This window comes from Cupressus sempervirens, chromosome 6, assembly GCF_028749045.1.
Source record: "Cupressus sempervirens isolate cs-2001-9-10 chromosome 6, ASM2874904v1, whole genome shotgun sequence".
Lineage (NCBI taxonomy): Eukaryota > Viridiplantae > Streptophyta > Pinopsida > Cupressales > Cupressaceae > Cupressus > Cupressus sempervirens.
Genome location: NC_143123.1, coordinates 333998913 through 334002516, shown reverse-complemented (window position 1 = coordinate 334002516; position 3604 = coordinate 333998913). Strand labels below are relative to the sequence as shown.

General features: G+C 31.6%; 1 pseudogene; it reads right to left on the bottom strand.

The window, feature by feature from the left end:
• Positions 1-252: 252 nt before the first annotated feature.
• Positions 253-2493, bottom strand: LOC149552515 (cullin-1-like; annotated as a pseudogene).
• Between the last annotated feature and the right edge of the window lie 1111 nt (positions 2494-3604).

Here is a 3604-nt window from a genome sequence, read left to right as displayed (position 1 = left end):
TCTTTAACACCAGGTGACTACCATTGGCATTGATCACCTTTTCTTACCATATTATCCATATGACAACTTTACTACTCTAAAATGATGTCTAATCAATACAAATTCAGAGCCATTACTTTAATATGAAGTTAAATCAGTCTAGGAGTAATTGCTAGTACTTTAAAATGAAGTTAAATCAGTCTAGGAGTTAGAGTAGCAACACCCTGGAAAAAGATTCATGAGAAAACATATTACCATTGATCTTCAGCTAACTCATAATTTATTGATTAGAATTCTATAATGTCTATCTTTATCCACATCCTCAATCACCTTTTTTTTCTCATCCACTGGTGGGAGTGGAATATGCAATCAAGTAGAAACCAATTCCCATGTGATCTCCACATGCATTAATTTTTATTAAAAATAGACAAGCAAAATAGTATACAATTTTTTATATCAGAGTTCATACCTTGATTCTCCTCATCTAATTAGTGAATTTTGAATTGACTTCGAAGACATCTGTTTGTGCCACATTTTTTGTATTTGGCTCTTTATTGAGAATTTTATGTTTCACACATGAAAGAGAATGTAGCAATCTGACAATATCTTCATCAGTCAAATTCAATTGAGTCTTCACTTCTGAGTAACTTAGCCTTTCGGATGCATTGAATAGCAAGAATGTTGATGCCTGTGTATCATAAGCACAGAGTAAGTTACACAAGGAAAAAGAAGTGAATTTCAAATATATCAAGGAAACTAACATTGATAAATGTGATGTATTCACTTTGCATATTTATGGTTTCTAGAACACATCAATTTTAGTTTTCCTTTAAATAGATAGCATAAGTAGAAAATGAATCAAATTATCAATGTATGGTCATTAACAATTAATGACATTAACCATTGCTTTAACTTATCCTACCCAACTAATTCTTAACCAAAAAATGGAACAAGAAATTCCCAATAATGATCAGTAGAAAATGACCTATAATGCCATTTTATATGAATGAAGGAATCTAACTGTCAGCTACTAATCAAACAAAAAGGCAATTACCTATAAGTAGTAACAACAAGTTCCATAGGCTTAGGGTAAAACTTCCCATTAATATTACAAGTACCCAGAGATTATATCCATGTAAGCTTTCTATGCTTTGTCTTTGTCTGATAGAACTACTTGAACACCTCTACACATCTTACCTCCATTAAGTAGCAAAGGTCAAAATGTTAAACTGCTTCAAAAATTGGCAAATTTAAAAGATATACTGTATACAAAATTGGCATACCATTTTGGCTGGCAGGTTAAGATCAAATGATTTGTAATTTGGCCAAAACCTAGTTGTCAAAATTGTCACAGTCAAGTCTATGCCAGGATGTGCTTGAGAATTTTCATTAAGATAATCGTCAAAATTCCATTGGTTCTCCTTTGCTAATGTTAAATTTGTGACCTACATACAAGCATAGAGATCTTTACATAATTTACAATTAGATTAACTTCACAGATAAGAATCAAAGTGAGTTTTTTATTTATGTATGATGTAGCATACCATTCCCTCCATTTTAGAAGTAAACTGACCACCACACTATTGCTTTAGCTTTGTCAATATGCTTCTTTCATGATCATCATTTGCACTTTTATCAAACAAAAGTCTCTATGCAAGCTTCTTCCTGCAATTTCAACAAATATTAATTATATATCACAACACATAACAAGACAAAGTCCTAAATTTTAAAATAGCATTATATGGATGAAGATTGTCATTCATGTCATGAATTCTAGATGTGTAAAGTTGCATAGCTACACACAAAGATAGCCTGAAAAAGACTCTCTGTGTATGGTTTGCATTAATAAATATTCACATATACATAGAGATTAATGCATACACAATAAGCTCAGCTATCCCAAACTATTTATCAGAGTATGACATATGAATTCGGTGTCTTCCATCCATGAAGGACTATCAATAGAGACATGTTACTAAAAGAAAGAAAAAAACACACTATTTTGTAAATATTGATTTGTTCAAAAGAGAATAGCAATACATGTACTTATAAAAGAGGCAAACTCATACAACCACAAGCCAACCCACATATTGGCCACACTGTTTGTCAAGAACCAATAATTAGCGAAATATTTACTAGTTCACTAACAAAAAATAGTAATATACCCATTGGAAAGTTGATTAGTTTCTACACAATATAGTGTGTAATACTAATCAATAAAATGTTTGTATTTTGAAACTTTACCAGATTAAACTTAAAGATTTTTTTTTAAATTGTTATTTGACCTACCAATTCTCTTATTTGTCAAATTGTGGACCTAAAATAAGCTAGCTTAGCTATGATACAATTACTATCATAATGAGCATAGAAGTGAAAATGAATTAGGGCCAATCCCCTATCATAATGCTTCTCTCTGCCAATCCCCTTCTTTATGTGGAATTACAGCTTCTTGCCAGTCCATGCTTGAAACAAAAGAATTTCCATTCTGAATTTCGTCAATGTCTCTTCACTCATCTACTCTATTCTCAACCTGGCTAATTTCTTGCGTGTCAATATGAGACTCATCCTGAGTTCTTTTTGTTCCTCTCATAAAATTGGATTCATCACTAGAACCATTAAATGGATGATTTTTGGAGACATTGGTATCATTTATGTCTTAACCCCTTGTGGTAATATTTAATCTAGTTCGGAAACCTTCTCTAATGATTAGGCATACATACTCATGAGATTTACTAAGACTTATCAGGATAAGATGCAACCAAAGAGTGTGATATATGATTCTTTGTTTCTCTAAGAACATCAAAAAAAAAATTTAAAAAAAATTGGATGATTGGTTAAAATTATAAAAATGTCGATACAGTCTAAAGCTAGCATGTCAATTTGTTTATGAAAACTCAATTTTATAACATCTAGTGTGCCAGAAACAAAGTCTATAGACTATGGAAACTTAGTCACATCATTTTATGACTGACAAGTGCTAAAATCCTCTACCTCAAAAGGAGAGTTCCCATATCAAAAAAATAAAAGATAAATTAAACACAAAATCACTACTTATATCAGTATAGGCACTCACAATAAACCAATCAACTACGATGGCAATCAACTCAAAATAATGAGGTAAATAATATGTTGGAAAATTAAAGTCAATAGTGGGGCATACCATAAACTAGAAATAGTCCCACAGAACCTTAGCTGGCCTAACTCCCCTACTACTGTCGAGGACCTATGTTCTTCATTCAAGGCTCTACCATGCAAAGATCTTCCTCTAAGTAAAGATTTCTACAAAGAATTAAAAAATTATCTTATTGTGGTATTGTAAAAGAGTGCTATCAATGAGAGGAAGAAACAAAAATGTTGATTCAATAGAGTGTTATTATGGCCCTACTAAATAATAATCAAAGAGCATTCTACAAAGTGTGAATTTAATACAATGGTTGAAACTGAAGCCTTGAAAAGCACATATCAACTGCTTTCAATGCCATACAAAATTAGACTCATAAATCCCATTGGATTAGATCTACAATATATTTCCCATAGAAAGTGAATGTATCATGATGATCAAGGCATTTGTTCATAGCCATTTAGGATCTTAGTAGCTTTACTCAAGATTGGAAATGGGAAACAT